The following is an 18,043-nucleotide window of genomic DNA, read 5'->3' on the forward strand; positions in this document are numbered from 1 at the left end:
GTTATGATAAAATGGGGTCATGCATATAGGATGCTTAGCTCAACACCTAGCCTCTGGTGAATCCTCATAAATGGCAGTTCCATGATTTATTTCTCTTATTGCTGCTGTTAGTGTAAATTCCCACTTGACTCAGCTCTGCAGGGGCAAAAGCTGACACTATCTTCTGACTTCCCAGCATGTGGTAGGTTTCTTAAAAAGTGTGGAATGAATGCTTGATCTTCACAATACCCAGCAAGGTGAGCCAGGTAATATTTTCCCCATGATTTGACTTAATAATCTCAAGAACCCCAGGATATGGCTTTTATTTCTCCCAGCTTGGAGACCATGGCTCAGAGGCTCTGGTTCAGTAGGAAATTCACTCCTGGTCACGGGGTGGCTGGTTACTGATCTAAGTCTACTTCTCTCCTTGCCTGATGCAACACTCTGTTTCATTGCATTGCTTCCTTTTAGGTTCATTTTATCTTAAATCTGTAGGGTTTTAACACTTTTAACATGTGTCATAGATGGGAAAGAAGAGATTCTTATTATTTTGTTTATTGACCACCAAGTAGCAGCTAGTGAAAGGAAAAGAATTTCTTACTGTCTACCTTAAGGCCAGCTTGCTGCTCTACAAGCCCATCTGTCCAGAATATTGTTTCCCAAATTCAAGTCATTGACTCACCACTTACACCATTTTGGGCATGTCTGAATACCACTCATGCTATTTAATTTCCATTTTCCATATCAGCTCTCTCTCTTTTTTACTTAAACAAATGTTTTCATATGAAACTATATCACTGCCCTAAAAGGAAACCTAGTATCACCTTCCAATAATAGAAAATAACAATAAAAATAAATACAATGCAAACAAAACGATGTTCTTTAATTCTAAGTGGACGCTCTTGCCTGCAGAAGGCTCTGTGCCTGAGGCCTTTTTCTTCCCTCAAAGTGAGATTAACAAGGGCTAGTTAGTTCCAGTATGGCCTAGACATCCAAGCTTTCTTTCTGACATAATCAGAAGGATTAGGAAACACAGAGAAGGGACGCCTGGGTGGCTCAGCAGTTGAGTGTCTGCCTTTGACTCAGGGCGTGATCCTGGAGTCCCAGGATCGAGTCCCACATTGGGCTCTGTGTATGGAGCCTGCTTCTCCCTCTGCCTATGTTTCTGCCTCCCTCTCTCTGTGTCTCTCATGAATAAATAAATAAAATCTTAAAAAAGAAAAAGGAAACACAGAGAAGAAAGCAATGAAAAGAGAATTCACATATCACCATGTGATATGTAATCACCATGCTATGAAATGCTTTTAAGGAACTGATACAATTTCCAACGCCTCCAGGAGTTCCATTCCCTGGGAAACAGCATTCTGGTACAAGCTATGCCATCAGATTCTATTGTTACACAATAGCATCTATTGTTATCTGATAGCATCTAATGGCATCAAGACAGGTGTGTCTTGATTCCTCAACCTGTCTGTCTGGGGCACAGGTAATGAAACATGGACTCTGAAGCCAAAAGCCTGGGATCTGTATGACAGCTTGGACACTTAATAACCACTGACCTCAGAGAAGTTACTTTACCTCCTCTGCCAGAATATTCTCATCTGTAGAAAGAGGATACTAACCATCTCAAATAGCTGTTGTGAGGATTAAATGCATGGTGAAACACTTAAAACAGGGCCTGGCACGTGGCAAATGCCAAGTAAGTAAATACTAGTTTTGCTGCTGCTACTGTTTAGATATGCGCAGGTCAGAATATGATAAGGAAGTCTTGGCCTGTGATACATGGAAGAGCTCCTCACCTGTCTGAGGAGTACTGTCCAGAATTCTTCCCTTCTGTGTCCCCAGACTAAACAATCTCCATACTGTAGTCTCCTTCAAAAGGAAGAGCAGAGAAAGTTGGAGGAAAGAAATCCAAAGGATGGACACATTTCTCTGAAGGGGGCTGGCATGCTCTTGGCTCCTGCTGTGTACCAGGCACTTTGGCATGCCATATGAACATTCCCTCCCATAGACCTATAGTTGGTGCCATGCTCCACGTATTTCCTGTTCCCCGACTTCCATGGACTTCCCTTCTCATAAGAAATTAGGCATATCCATGTACATGTGACTTCCTGTGGCCAGTAAAATGTAGAGGTAATGTGTGTCCTGGTGGGCAGAAACTTTCAGAGCTAGTGGGTAAGTCACCACATTCTCCTTTTCCTATTGCAATAACCATGAAAATATGATGGAGTTCCTGAGTAAATAGGACATGAGCAAGAGTGTCCAGCCAACACACAATGTAAAGTGTGGCCAAGAGGAAAATAAACTTGTGGTTTAAGTCACTGAAATTTTGTTTAATAGGGATCCCTGGGTGGCGCAGCGGTTTGGCGCCTGCCTTTGGCCCAGGGCGTGATCCCGGAGACCCGGGATCGAATCCCACATCGGGCTCCCGGTGCATGGAGCCTGCTTCTGTCTCTGCCTCCCTCCCTCTCTCTCTCTCTGTAACTATCATAAATTAAAAAAAAAAAAAGAAAAGAAATTTTGTTTAATAATCCACCAAAGCTTGCCTCTATCTGGCTAAAACAAACTGCTAGATGTGCACACATACTTGAATTCTTACACCTAGCAAGAATTTGCTGTTCTTCGAGTCCAAGCTAGAGCCTGGGCCAGCCAGGGTTGTAGTTGAGGTGGGCATATAGTACTTGTAACCACTCTCAACTTTTTGCCTCTGTCTCACTTCCTCACTAGATCAGTATCTAGTAAAGAGGGGGAGGAAACTTGCACTCAGGACTCTTCCTCAGCTTGTATATTCTTGCAGAAACTTGAGAAACTACTTCTACTCTGGGTCTGTTTCTTGCTGAATCTCTGATTCTTGCAGAATCTTGGGGAAAGAAGGAACTCTATAGAGCCATTGTCTTAGGTCCAGATTTACTAGCTGAATTTCCTTTACCTCATCTCCTTATCTAGCCATTGCCTGATAATTCCAGAGATGGGAAATATACCAGCCTCATCATTAATGGACATTGATCTGGGCTATAAGGAGCGATAGTCCCTATGCTACTAGACTTAGGGTTTGACTTACCTGAAAGGTGCATGATTTTGAAGATCCTTACTTTGTATGATGTCTGTATGGCCGTGTAATTTATCATCCTAACCAGGACATGTTTAAGAATGAAAGTTGATGCTAATAACAATTATCCTGGAACAAATAGATTTAAAACAGAACTATCTCAGGCAAATCAGGAGGTATTACTGCTTGTCTTCTATGATTCTATAGCCACACAAATGGTAAAATTAAATCCCGTGGGTAGGGCTACATCCTAACTTTGGTAACCTTGATATTTGATCTACTCCTTCTCCAAAACTGTTGACAGTCAATCTTCTCTGGGTGATCTCCCATTCTTTTAACCAACTCTCTTGTCAGCATGTTAGTCCCAAAGCCATTTCAGAGGAAAAGAATGTACATATGACTATAATTTCAAGCAAATTTCCCCCATAGGTGCTTCATATTCCTAACTACTGTCTTGATCAAATGCATATTTAATGCCTTTTGATGGAGACACAGATGCAAGCTGCTCAACCCTTCATAGAGCTTTAGAGTGCTGCCAGGCCCCAGTGTGGTTCTGTGACAGCCAGCAGAATGCCCGAAGCTATGCTCTCTCGATGCCCTCACAAGACCCGGACTCTCAGGAAACTTACTCACAAGGTAATAGAAGGAGAGGCAGGGCTTATTAAGTTTCCTTCTGCAGGCTGTTTGATTGCAATTCTGCCCTGGGTACAGGCTCATTTGCATAGCTGATTTGTAGCTTTCATTTGAATATTATAGTTACTTCACATAAACCAATACCCTGGTCCCTCTCTGGATTTTTATTTTGACAATCCACTCAATGCCACATGAAACCCAATGAGGCCAAGAGGCACTAATATGAGAAGATTTACATTTCCCTTTCCACTGGGACAGAGGAATACAAAAAGTGAAGAATGGAAAATGAACAAACTACTACGTTTCAGAAATGCTTGATTTCTACTTTGAGGCAGTCTGATGATTATACACAGTGCAGGCACATTCAGCTTCAGAATCTTTGATAATTGAGGTTTGTTGTTATATTATTGCTTCTCTAAGGGACACTTTCCCTTAAAGTTGCCTCCTCTCTTTCTTCTTTCCAATATAGAGTGCTGAGGTTTACTGAATGCATACTATATACCAAGCACTGAGCTACTTAATCAGATCACAGTACTACAAAGGCAAGTTTGCCTTGGCCATCAGGAAAATTCTACTATTGACAGACACTCAAAAAAGATATTACACAGTCCATTGATTAAAGCATCTGCTTTTCCCACTCCTTCGGGGTAAGCAGCCTCTGTATATACTGTGTGTGTGTAACATAGTAACTACAGGAAGGTTTTGATCATATGTCATCTGTTCTATGTTGAGCACTTGGAAGTTCTTTTTAAATATCAGATATAATGCTGGGTTTCTCCCAGGCCTGCTGCGGCTCAGGGTAGAGTTCCTCTTTGGAGCGCCAGAGTAAAGACTCATCCATAAGAGGCTGTGCCCTTCCAGTGTGTAGCAGGGACCAAAGTATCCTTCCACTTGTTTGTGGAGTCTTTTCAGACTTCCTATTTATGTGGATATGGATTTTTTTACTGAAGATTTTAGATTATAGAAAATAAGTACGATGAGTATTTGGATGGCTTATCACAGATAAATATTCTCACCAAGAATGATGGGATGCAGTAATGTGAGTCTGACATAGTTCATCCCTTGAGGCTTTTGCCTTTTATTTTATTTTTAATTTTTTTGAAGATTTAATTTATTTATTCATGAGACACACAGATTGAGAGAAAGAGAAAGAGATAGAGATAGAGATAGAGATAGAGATAGAGATAGATAGAGAGAGAGAGAGAGAAAGGCAGAAACTCAGGCAGAGGGAGAAGCAGGCCCCATGCAGGGAGCCTGACGTGGGACTCAATCCCGGGTCTCCAGGATCATGCCCTGGGCTGAAAGCGGCGCTAAACTGCTGAGCCACCTGGGCTGCCCCATGCCATTTTTTTTAAAACTGGAGAGAGACAGAGATAGAGAAACAGAACAGAATGTAGCTAAAAAGCTAAGTGGCACTTCCAGCAGCCTCACACTACAAATGAGATTTTTAAAAATGAAGTTCAATACCTCAAAGGATGAAGGATCCTGGAAATTACTTAAGGCCTTCAGGTAGGGCCTTTCAAGAACTACAAAATAAAAGTGAGTAGCATTGAATCCAAGCTAGGCAAACGTTATGATATCTAAAACCAAGCCTCAAGAAAGTGAATCTCCTCATTGGAATGAGGTATTATGCCCCTACTCTAGCTACTTACCAACAGCTAAAATCGAAGGTACCTACAACACTAAATGCTAGGGGGGATGTGTTTCCTCCATAACTCAAAGAGGTCTAACAGATGCTGTGCTTCTTTCGGGGTAGGGGGTGCAAGACGCAGCCATTTGTCTTTTACTAGGTGTTATCCTAGTACACTCCTGACCACTAGCTCCCTAGAAACCTTTCTGAAATGCAAAATCCCTGAAATTCAAAGGGTTTCACTCCCATCCACTTTAACAATGTATTGGACCAAGGTCTCTAGCATTGGTACCACTTCTTGTTTGTACTCCTCAATCAATGTGATGACATTGGTATAATGGATCAATGTGACATTCTATAGGATATCCACAAGGTGTAGATCTCTAGGTCTTGGAGTACTGTAATTGGACTATATATACTATTATAGAGGGGAAAAGAATTAATACAGGCCTAGGGCAAGACTGTAAGTGAATGTTATTGTCTATGCTTCCTTGCTGGAGACAAGAACTCCTTTGTGCTACCAAATAGATCCTCCGGTTCCTACACTCTTAGACTGGCTCTTATATTCAGCCTTTAGCTGTTTGGTGACTATCTTTAGTTTCTCTTTATCCCTCTGTGGAGCATCGGTACCACTTAGCAGTGTCCAGCCAGCTCTACTACCCTTGTAGGCATTGGTTTCTCCATACCTTCAAAGTACTTGAATGCTTGTACTGGTAGGGAAATTTCCTCCCATTAACATGTTTTCTCAGGTTGCTTCAGGGAGTCTTCAGCTATTAGGCCACTACCTTGTGCCCGAAACTATTCATGTCATCTTTCCCATTCATTACCAGCTGGGTAGTGAAGGTGCCCATCCTCAAGCTCTCTCAGACCACTTCCACTACCCTGGGTCCATTCAAATCTTCTGAGAAGCAGATACTCAGATGGGATCAGATGTGCAAGAGATTTGTGGGTAGAAACAACTATAAAGGATGAAGAGAGAAGGGGCAGTAGAGGACAGGATAAACCTTTGGGACTGACATCTAAGAATGGAGAGAGAAAAAGAGGAGGACTTAGACAAAAGAGTATAGACAATGCAGTTCTTTTTTAAATTTTATTTATTCGTGAGAGACACAGAGAGAAAGGCAGAGACATAGGTAGAGGGAGAAGCAGGCTCCCTGTGTGGAGCCCATTGTGGGACTTGATCCCAGGACCCCAGGATCACACCCTGAGCCAAAAGCAGACACTCAATTGCTGAGCCATCCAGGCACTCCTAGACCATGCAGTTCTGAGGAATTTTTGGTCAGATCAATGAGGAATGCCTGAACAAGGTTTCCCATTAGAAGAGTCCTTGCCATTTTGAAATTGAGACTCAAACCTACAGTCTCCAGAGTCCATGCTGTTTCAATCCTACCATAATTGCTATAAGTTCTCATCTGCTAATTAAAATTGGCAGTCTCTTAACATTTGGGGCTTCTCTCTGTGGTTTCCACAAGGACTGGACTCAGGTTTATCTTTTCTCAAGTTCTCTACTTTTCATCAAATCTTGGATCTGGAGGGTTACTAGGCTCTTGGCCATTTATTCAGTTCTCCTTGCCTCCTGTGGACAGGGTTCTCTAGAAAATTTGGGTAAGGAAGTTTGCAAAACATGAAAGGATGGCTTAACCCCAGTGAATTGGTAAGGACCTTGTTGACTTTGAGGCAAGGAAATAATATGGAACTCGAGTTTCATATTCTCTATCAAGAGACACATACACACTTTCCTGTATGCATCTCTATCCATTCTTTACTCACTGAAGTTAGGTTCTGGCCACATTCTGAGTGAGCGTAGTTAGGTTCTAAACCTCTAGTATCCTGTAGGATGGTGGCAATGTCTTCAAAATCACAGAATGGTTAAGTGGTCAGATAGGTTAAGTAACTTGCCAAGTGCATTCAGCTACTTAAACGGTGGTTCTCAAAACTAGGACAAATTGAACAATTATCAATAAAGTGAGACCCTGGCCCCAAGCATCCTAAGCCAACCTCCTTCATATTCACCACACACATTGTGGAAGGTGGTGTTGTAAAGAGGAAAGGGTGTAAGCTTTGGAGTTAGGCAGGCTTGGGCTGTAAATGACTGTCAATTTTCAAGTGTGTATCCTCAGGCAAGTTAAGTTCTTAGCCCTGAATGTCCCCATCTCTAAAACAGAGTTAATTATACTTAATTTATAAGATCGATAAGATATTTAAATTTGTACATGCAAAAGCAGCTGGTATAGGCAAGCATATGGTAGGGGCTTAACAAATATTCATTCCCACCTTTGGAAGATATTGTTATGATGGACAGAAACACCTCCTTAGTCTCCCAGGGCAGCAAGCAGTGAATCAACAGAGGCCTTCCCTGACCCCACTGCGAAACTGAGACCTCACTGTATCAGCTTCGAGGTTGCCATTTGGAAGGCAGTTGTACCAATAGTAATTAATTTCCTCAGTCCTAGATTTCCTATTAATTATTCTGAAAACATACTCACATATTGTCAACAAGGCTGCTTTCAAAATTGTAGCCATTTTTCATCCTTAATAAAGTCTCTCTCTTGTCTTCTCCCTTCTGTTTCACAATGGAAAACATCTTAATCCTAGAAATTTAAAGAATATGGGAAAATAGGAAGTATAGAGCCCCCTTTTAAACTCCCCTTAAAGAAAAGCTGACCTCTCCTTTATCCCCTGGGTGCAGGGACTACCTATTCTCTGTCTTGCTCAATCTTCACACCAAGGCTCCATGTCAGTGACTGTGAACTTGCGATTCCCCCTTCAGACAAGAGGAAACCGATACTAAGGAAGGTGGCTAAGATCACATGTTAGACGTTGTCAGAGTTGATATTTGAGCCCAATCTGTCTGATATGAAAATCCATACTTGTGTTAGATATGTGCCATTTCAGCCTAAAATCACACACACACACACACACACACACACACACACACACACAGATGCATACATAGTTTATTGCCTCCTGTTTCTGGTTTGTTATATAAAGAAGAAAAGTACCTCCCTTCTCTGTCACTTCTGTTCTCCATACTTAAAACCATTATTTCCCGCTGATCCTAGTAAATGCTAAGGAAATAGTAGTTGTGAATTAAGCTTCTTTCTTTGTTGAAAAGGAAGGTGTTTTGTTAAATACAATCTAAAAGGTTCTCCTCAGGTCAGCGAGCAAGCTCAAAAAAAGCGATGATATTATTGCAGGATGATTAGAAGAATAAAAAGCCCTTTGTATGTGAGGACTGTGTCATTTACTTTCTCTGGAACCATGTAATGCTGAACCCTTATGCATTAATGAAATAAAAGACAGTAAATCAGGGATCATCCTGGTGCTGAAGAAAGGTCTTTGTAGAAGATTAGGTCATCCTAGGGGTGAATCTCAGCAGCACCACTGATTTGCCATTTGACTTGGAAAAACCAATTGCCTCCTCTGAATCCCCATTTTCTCATGTCTAGAATCAAAGGTTGGGTAGGAAGGATGATCCTCTAGGTCTCTTAGTCTCTGTGTCTATGGTATTCAGTCGTGTTTGGGGACTAGGATGTCTTCCAGCCCACCTCCATAGTTGGGGACAGGCCACAACAGCAGTAGGTATCTCTCACTGGGCATCCCTGCTGGAGGGCAAAAATACCTTTCCACCTTTCTGGATAGTGTACATTTTAAAGTTTGCAAATATCTTTCCTCATTTATTCTAATTGCAGACAAGTAGGTTATTCTATACAAAGAAGATAAAGTTCACTCATTTCAAAACATCTTCCTCAAAGATAACAATGTATAGGAGTTTCCTTAAATATTTCAGAATCCCATTTCTGCTGCCAACTAACCCTTCTTTCAAAGAGCCCTAGTGGGCAAAGTTGAGTCAATACTATTTCAATCAGAGCAAGATCTATCGTTGGGTTCAGCTGTAGAAGAAAAAGATGTTGAGAAGTAACCTTTAGTTTTCCCTGTGGTTTTAGCTCTTAAGGAGAAGGAAGGTATTCCTGGTACCTTGAGAACATCTTTGTCACAGCTGAGAATCATCTCCCTGACCAGTGAAATTAGTAGGAAAGTATGCAAATGTCTCTCGAACACATCTAACTGTTTAAAGTGCCTTTGGATCAGACTTGGAGCCAAACTCTGAAAAAGAATGCAATATATTAAAATGCCTCTTCTTTCTGAGGGGGAGAATAAGTAATGATTCCCAATATACACTGTGAAGGTTGTTCTCTAAATGGCAATGAGGCATCACTGGGTAAATGTTGGCTGGAAATATTGGAAAACAAAATATTTCCATGCAGTCCAACCAAGGGCACGGATGACTTCAGGAAAGAGCGACTAATCTGAAGACAGAGGTACCAAATGCACCCAGTCAGGATAAAATGTTGGTGAAGAAATTAAAGACTTGGTTAGATCTGGTGAGCCTCAAACCAGGCAGAGGCTTGAGAATATCTTGCAACAGCCCTGAACAAGCCAACAGAGAAAGATGCTTCCAGTGAAGTTTCTGCTTTATTGTTCTTGTCCCAATCTTTCACTGATATGCCATAAAGAAGAGTAACAATAGAAGAAACTAGCTTGATGTTCCTGTCAATATAGGAGCCAAACAGGAATCTGCCTTTCACACAATGAAAGTGCCCCAGGGCAGTTCTCAGCCCTTGCTCCTTGATCCAGTGCCCTTGTGCAAGACACAGCCTACACAACTATGCATGGCAGCCCTAGACCTTCACAATCCCTCAAAGGTACCATGTTTTCTCTTGATTAGGAATTTGTACCAGGCTAGAGCACTCTCTACACTTCCTTGAACCCTTTGCTGGTCTACTGCACGTTCACATCTTAGTGTCTGCTAAGACATCACTTCCTTGAACTGCAGCCTGGATTACATGCCTGTTTTAGGTGTGCACACTTTACTGCTTCTAACTGCAGTTGCAGTTGCCTGTTCTTTGGCTCTTCTTCCACTTGTTGGGAGCTCCAAGAGACCACTGAGAGTATGTTTCTCTTCAGTGCTGTCCACACGACTAGGCATGGAGTGGACATCTGCCCAATGTTTGTGCAAAATGAAGAAAAAGGTGAGGGGAAGGGAGGGAGAAAAAGAAAAAGAAGAAAGGAAGAGAGAGAGAGAGATAAAAGGAGAGAGGAAGAGAAAGTGGGAGGGGAAGAAGGACACAAAGAGAGGAAAGTCAAAAAGAAGAGAGCCAAGGAAGAGCAGAGAGGGGAGAGAGAAACTGGGCAAGTGGGGGGAAAAAACGAGCTCGGCTGCCCTGGAGATGGAGCTGGGTTTCTTGTGGGCCTTGCCTGTCTCACTGGCCCTCTGTTTCTTCCTCACTTTTTACCATCATCAGCACACTCAAAGTCTGACTCTCCAACAGAATTGGCTTGAGCAAAACCTCTTCATCTATGAAAGGTCTTGCTTTCTTGCCCAGGGTCTTGCTTCCCTCCTCTCCCAGGGCATAGTTCCATCAACAATGTCAAGGTCCATATTTGGGGAGTGGGCTCAAGCCAGCTAAGACTTCTGGTTGTGAGCCAGATGTGAGGGGTGTCTCCGCATTCAAGTTTAGTAAGATCCTCCCCATCCGTGAGGAGCTGGGAGGCTGCTGCAGGCTGTGCAGGCTGCAGAGTAAATTGTCTCCCAAGCTTATTAAAAGTACTTCCTTGGGAAAATATCCTTTTTTTTTCTGCCAGAATTGGGGCTCACAGTCTTGATCTGGGGCTTCCTGTTAGTGATATGTTCGGGAAAAGGGTTTGGGGCCTGGGATTTCCTACTGGCTGCTGAGAGAGAAATGTGCTTGATTGCTGGGGGGTTGAGAATTGCATTTAAGTTTTCATTGAATTTGTGATTTTTCACTTAGAACATCATTACCTGGGGAGCTTATTTAAAATGAGCAGTCTAAAGTCCCCACCGTAAAGATTTTGATTTAGTGAGATTGGAGAGGGTCCTGAGACTTTGCCTACTTAACAGTCATCATCAGTACAGTTGAAAACTGTTGCGGACTTGGGTCCCACTATGAGCAGAATAGAAGCTAGTGGAATCTCCATGTATATTGAAACTATATACTGACCATTTTTCATTTGGTGGCTAGCTCTTGGTGGGTTTGGAATTCCTTGTTTGAGCCTTAGCTTCCTCTTCTCCAAGCAGGATTCCCTCTTGCTGGGGGCACATTACTGGGAATCAGGTTGCAGCACATTCTCATTTCCTTCTCAGAGAACTCCATGAGGGGATGCCTGCTGCTGCCTCCCAGGCGGACACAGATGCTGGGGAGGGAAGTAACAGCTCTGCACCAAGCTGGCTTCATCCAGGGAAGCTACAACTTAGGCAGTGAGTTAGTCACTTTGTTGGAGAAAGGGGTTGGGAGGTAAGATGCCAAAGATCCCTTTGGAGGTTTGTAATGTGCACTGAGCAGGGGAGGGAATGGCAAGGAACAGTGAGAAGAGAGGGAAGCGAAGCAGGAGCAGGAGTCCCTGCAGCCCAGTCTTCTCTCAGCTTCTAATTAGCTGTGGGACATGGTACCAGCTTGTGTTTCCAGGGCTTCCATTTGCTCCTGTGAAACAGAGAACCCACCATTGGTGAATTCTCAGAATGGAGTTATTTTTTTTCCCCTACACTTGTCTTTGAAGCAGTGCTTTGTTTTGTTGTTTGTTTTCCCGTATTGCACATTCTCTTCTCCTCCAGCTTTGTTTCCCTTTTTCCCAGAGACTGCTTTTGAACTAAGTTCTTCTAAAAAATAGCTTTTAAAAGTTGTGTTTTTCCACAGTCTATTCTTCTATTCTTCAGTTAGTTATTTATTCCTTTATCTCTTTATAAAAACCGAGTGATTTGATCACACGATAAGGACTTGAACCTAGGATAAAGTGAGTAGAACATTCCCCTGAGGCACTGCCTGCATGGTGTGGGACATTCTTCCAATACTTCTACCAAATCTGTTCCTGCTGCCCCAGCCTGTTCTTTACCTCTCCCCTTGCTCTTCTTCCTTCTCTGCTTCTGATGGCACCAAGGCTCTCCAGCTTCATTTAAATCTTAGCTCAAACATTCCCTCTTTAGAAAGTCTTTCCTTGCCTCCACATCTTACACGACTCTCTCATTGTTCTAGAATCCCCCACCCCACCTTCAGTTTTCTTCACCGCACTTTAATCAGTGATTCTCAAAATTCGCTACAAATTAGAATCACTTGGAGAGAGCTGATCAAGCACATGGATTCCCAAGTTCTAACCCCTGGTTTAACTGGGCTATGGTGGAGGATCTGGTATTTTTTTTTAAAGAAGCCCTCCAGGTAATTCTTATGTGGAACCGGGATTGAAAACTTTTGCCTAAGCATTGTTATATATTTGCTGGTTGGTTTGTTTGTTTGTTTGTTTGTTTGTTTTAGAGAGTGAAAGTGAGAGAGATCACAGAGGTAGAGGGAAAGGGAGAAGCAGACTCATGGCCGAGCAGAGAGCCAGATGTAGGGCTCGATCCTAGGATCCTGAGATCATGACCCAAGCCAAAGGCAGACACTTAACTGACTGAGCCACCTAGGTGCCCCTATATTTGCTGTTTGTCTCAACTACTGAGAAATATTGCAAAAAAAAAAAAAAAAAAAAAAAAAGGAGGGGGGCAACAAATTTCTTCCCCAAACATATACATGCAATTTGCAATGTATCTTTGGAGCATCTCCCATAAAGGGGTGGAATACCCCTTACACTGGAATGGTCTTGTGACTGGCGTTGACCAAGAGAGTGTTGTAGACATGACACTGTAGCGCCTCTGCAGCTAGCCTCACTGGAGGAAGAAAGGCTATGTAGAGCAGACATAAGCTGTCCCAGTAGAGGTCCCTTAGACCAAACAGCTGATAGCTAGCACCACATGCCTGCTGCAAATCAGGCCATCTCTGACCATACTGCCACAGTCGAGGTACCCCAGGTGAGACCAAAAAACAGCCCAGCTGAGCCCAGCCCAAGTTGCTAACCTACAGAATTTAGAGCAAATAGTTATTGCTCTTAGCCAATAAATTTTGGTACTACTTGTTATGGAGCACAGCTAATACAGGACATAAGCTTCATGAGGGCAGAGATGATGGGTTTTTGTTGTTTGCTTATTTTCATTGCTCTATCCTCATTACCTAGATCAATGCCTATCAAGGCACATAGTACATGCTCAAGAGGTATTTTCTATATAGATCAATGATATTTGATAGACCTTTATAAAGAGCTGTTTTGTAGTATGCTAAAAGTCCAATTGGCAGCAGAGAGACTCCCCTACCTACTTAGAGTCCAATAAGGAGCCAGAATACAACTTGTTTCATCCCCCAAGATATCCCTTAAACTGCAACAGTGAAGCTCTCCTCTTTCAGCGGGTTGTTTTGTAAATGGATTATTTAGCATAAATATTTGCTGATTCAGGAAATCTGTTTTTTTTTTTTTTTTTTTTAATTCCTAAATCCTCAGCTCAAACACTCCTTAGTTCAGAAATAATATAGACATTGACCGCTTTCTCCAGTCCTCTCCTGGGAAAAGCATCAGGGTAACCCAGGGTGTGAGGACCCCATGCTAAGCAGGAAGTCAGGTTGGTGGTGGAGCTGGAGGCAGTGAGGATAAGACATTTGTGAATAATAAGCTATATTCAGAAGTAAGAAGCTATATTCAGAAGCCAAAAAGCTGTCATTACACGTCCCAATGGGAAGAGGAACTAAGAGAGGATATCATCTTATTTGACATCACCAAGGCACTAAGCAAGGATTAGTACCACCTAGGCACTAAGCAAGGATTATGTCATTGAAATCCCAACGAGGTTGTATGAGAGATACTGTCATGAAAAAATAGTTTGTAGCTGAGAAAACAAGCACAAGGAGATAAAATAATTCACCTAAAATGCACTGTTAGATGAGTCCAAATCTCAGCTTTGTCCCCAGATCCCACCACACTCTTGACCTTTACCCTATATTTCCTCCTTGTGATTGGGAAAATAACAAAGGATTCGAGGTCAGACATGAATTATATTCTTGGAAAGACTCTGAAAAACTGAATGACTTTGAGCAAATCATTCAACTGCTCTGAAGCTGAGTGTTCTCAGGTACAAAATGGGCTTAGCAATCTCTCCCAATAGGGCATGGGAAGAATAAATGAGAATGTGTATTTTGGTGGCTGGCACATGGGAGGTACTCCACAAAGGTGTGCTCTCTTCGTCCTATGACTCAGCCTTCTCTCAAGGGAACATCTTTTTCACTCTCCTCTGCGGTGCTTAGGGGGAACCCCAAGGCTTGCCCTTGTTCTGCTTTGAGATTTAAAAAAATATATTTATTTATTTGAGAGAGAGAGAGAAAGAGAGAGAAAGCTCACAAGCAGGGAGGGGGAGGAACAGAGGGAGAAGAAGAAGACTCTCCGCTGAGCAGGGAGCCCAATGTGAGATCAGAATCTGAACTGAAGGCAGATGCTTAACTCTCGGCACCACCCAGGTGCCCCTGCTTTGAGATTTTTGATCCAAGAGTTCATGTAGCTCTTGCAGTTGGCAGTGTGCTTTTTTAAGGCAGGAAACCAAGTTTGGCCTTTTGTTAATTTTTGCCCTTTTATTCCATAGCACGTGGGTTTAGTGCTGGTACCCGGTGAGAGCTTGGTAATGATTACTGATGCCTGTTAATTAAGAAAATTAAATAAGAGTTTTGAATATAGAGAAATGTACAGACAACCCGATTCTGGTATCTCCTAAGGGCACTTTCCATCTATGCTGAGCTCTGTACCAGCCCTCAACCTAAGCGTTTGGGGCTTGTGATCAACAGGAAGGACCACTGTCACCAAGTTGGATTCTTGTGATACATGTTAGTCTTTACAGTCAATTTGATGAGTTTCACTGAGTTTCTACAATCAACAGCTTTATCAGCAGGGATACTGCATAATTTTAACAGTGAGTCACAATTATTTGGTTTACTGCAGTAGACACTTTATAGATACTGACTTTTTAAATGTATACCCCAAACCTAAGATGTAGGCAGTATTGTTATAGTTGAGGAAACCAAAGTACAGAGAGGGTAAGGAACTGACCCAAAGTCACATAGCTAGGAAGGAGTAGAGCTTGGTTTGAAATATGTCTCTCCTATAGTACTTTTTTTCTATGGGCTCTGCTGATATTAGGCTCTTGTAAGTCTCCCTTTTATCATTCTTCTATAACTTCCCAGTCCTCTCCCTTCCAGATGGATGACACATTCAATCCTTGAGGTGAAAGTGGGAGCTTGTAAAGCTGGGAGATGTCCATTCTTCTTAGGATGGCTTTGCCTGTCTTTGCTGAGAACCACTGGGTCAGCTCCTAAATACCTTATAGTAAATATTTATGCCTTTATTTGCTTATTTTATTTCTTTCCTTCCTAGAATGTAAGCTCCAGAAAATATTTATTTTGTTCAATGCTATATCCCATTGTGTAGAACAGTTCCTGCCATACAGAAGGTGCCTTGTAAATATTTCTTAAATGAATCCATTGTTGGTTGATTTCATAGTTTAATTGCCAGAAGAGCCATCTTGTTTTCAAGCTATTTGGAAGCACTTTGCTGCTCCCTGCTCTCTCCCTGCAAATGCACATCATCACTATGTTTTATCCTCATGAGATGGTGCTTCACTGGTGAGATCACATATGTCAAATCATTAAGCACTTTAGATATGTAACCATCAAAAAACTGGGTCCTTAAATGCCTCAGTCTCTGTAGAGCTGTAATCTGAGAACCGAGTCCAAAACAGAATATTTTAATAGGAAGCTCAACTTTTACTTGCATCCCTTGAAAAGCGTTAAATCTGAACCAATTCATAATCGATAGCAATGTTTCTGAAAAGCAGCTCTTTTCTCCTTTTCTATTTACTGTTGCTCTGGTGTCCCTGGAGTATTTCTCAATTCCCAGACCATTTGGCTTTTCTCTGTCTTCCTCCCTCACCACCTCCAGGCCTCTGTCAGGTGGACTGAGCCTCCTTGCCTCAGTCTTCTGATTGTCCCATCAGCTTCTCCAGCACACTATCATTTATGAGCTGTGAAACCTTGAGCAGGTAGTAAAGACTGTTTATGCCTCAGCTTCTTTGTATTCAAAGTGGAAATTTAATCCTGTGAGGATTAATGAGTTCACACTCATCAAATGCTTAGAACAGTGCCTGCTATACAGTAAGCACTTGATCTGAGCTGCTGTTATTATTAGTAGTCATAATGATATCATCTAACTCCTGATTGTACGCTAAGTATCTGAGAATCAACAGACTAAAATGGAAACTCAGCAAAAGGAAGGTGTAAGTCTTAGCAAGGTCAAATATCTCCCTTTTTGTTTCATATATGTATGGGGAAGTGGTGTACAGGGAGAGGTGGGGAACAGTGGAAGCTTCATTATGAAATCCTGCACCTGTCAAGGTATTGTAAGCATTTAGATATTAGAAAAATTCTCTTTGTTCCGCAGGTCATGGTACATATTTTCAGTTTTATCTATTCTTTAATATTATTCCCCCCTTTTTTTTTTTGGACCATTTGTCTTCATATATTTTAAATCTTCATCTAACACTCTCTTGAGACTCTCTGTACTGTCTGACCTTCTCTTTTGATTTTCTTCTTTAATTTCATAGCTTTCCTGCTGATCACAGTGTTAAGTCTCCCAGCGACTTCTGAAGGTCTCTTCTTGGCAATTCTCATGCTACGTGATACCAAAAACATCCTGTAAGCCTCTGTGGCACCGGAGAGAGGCAGGATGAGGCCAAGCCAGTCTGTTCCATGTTCCAGCAATGACAGTGCACAGGGCAAACCATGTGGAGATAATTGCCAGAATTGGGGCAACTACCAATGCCCAGTGCCAGCCAACTACATCTGTGAAGCCCACCAGAGAAATGGTGTGATTGCTATGTGCACGAGGGAGGCAGGACTAGGGGACCCAATTTGGTCTGAGCCCAGGGTGGAGACTAGATGAATCCTAATTTAGAAAGTACTATAATTGAGTCTGTCTCGGCTCTGTTTCCAATATATAAAATGGAAGCAATTTAATGGAATTTAGCATTTCAGATTTAAAAGATATAGCCAGAAAAGGGGCTAGGATTTTTGCGTTATGAACCTTGAATATCCTATTTCTCTAATTACGGGATTTCTTTTTCCAATCATATTTTTCTTGTAACTCAAATTCAGTCTGCTTTAGAAAGAATCATGATTTAAGAAAATCCAAAGTTATAAATAAGATAAAATCAGAAAGTGTTGATTTGCTTCTTCATTTTATTCTAACTTTTTAAAGCTGCAAACTCTCCTGGGTGCCTTGCAGATCTGTTTCAGAGCATTAAGTCCCTGTTCAAGTCTTACAGGAATTAGGATGGTGTGAAGAAAAGAATAGGGAAACTGAAATCTGAGGTAGTAGGAGCCACTTCCAGTAGAAGCTCAAGGTGAAATGAAGATGAAAATGTGCCTGAATATTAAGCTAATGTGAAAGAGAAACCCATTGAGCCCTGGGGGAGAATTTAACACATATCATTGTTAATCTTGCAAGGAGAGGCACTGCCTTGAAGCTTGTGCTGCTAATCTGATGAACTTTCAAAGAAGCTTACATTTTCTTGAGGTCTGGGAGCAAGTGGAGGAGATGAAGGTAGAGAGAGAGATCTTGGAGAAGTGACCCAAGGATGCCCAACGAGTTCTGTTTCCAGAGTCCTCAGCATGAAAAGTGATACCATCCTCTTCTTTCTTGACATGTTCCTGGTTATTTCCTGATCCTTTTGATGCGTTACTATACCCAAGAGGTAGTAGAGTGAGGTGGTTAAGAACTTAGGTTCTGTAGCCTGCCAACATGGATTTGAGTCTTATATACATGGATTATAG

At 42.0% G+C, this 18,043-nt stretch overlaps 1 long non-coding RNA gene across 1 annotated transcript; it reads left to right on the plus strand.

Annotated features, from left to right (window-relative positions):
- The first annotated feature begins 1,404 nt into the window (after positions 1-1,404).
- On the plus strand, positions 1,405-17,428 carry LOC118352654 (uncharacterized). Its single transcript, XR_004810130.1, has 2 exons — positions 1,405-1,678; positions 16,816-17,428. It is a non-coding gene; the product is annotated as an uncharacterized LOC118352654 (long non-coding RNA).
- The last annotated feature ends 615 nt before the right edge of the window (positions 17,429-18,043 follow it).

This window comes from Canis lupus, chromosome 28, assembly GCF_003254725.2.
Source record: "Canis lupus dingo isolate Sandy chromosome 28, ASM325472v2, whole genome shotgun sequence".
Taxonomy (NCBI): Eukaryota; Metazoa; Chordata; class Mammalia; order Carnivora; family Canidae; genus Canis; species Canis lupus.